Here is a 245-nt window from a genome sequence, read left to right as displayed (position 1 = left end):
GTAATAAAACAGGAATAACACATTAATAACACAGTAATAACACAGAAATCAGACAGTAACAACAGAAATAACTCAGGAAAAACACATTAATGACACAGGGTTAACACAGGAATAACACAGTAATAACACCGTAATAACACATAAATCACACAGGAATAACAGTGACAACAGAAATAGCACAGGAATAACACAGTAAAAATACAGTAATAATTCAGTAATAACACAGGAATAACACATTAATAACA

Source organism: Sinocyclocheilus grahami, unplaced genomic scaffold (genome assembly GCF_001515645.1).
Source record: "Sinocyclocheilus grahami isolate Dianchi unplaced genomic scaffold, SAMN03320097.WGS_v1.1 scaffold410.1, whole genome shotgun sequence".
In the NCBI taxonomy this organism is placed as follows: Eukaryota; Metazoa; Chordata; class Actinopteri; order Cypriniformes; family Cyprinidae; genus Sinocyclocheilus; species Sinocyclocheilus grahami.
The sequence above is the reverse complement of the archived record's forward strand: the minus strand, read 5'-3'. Positions refer to the sequence as shown.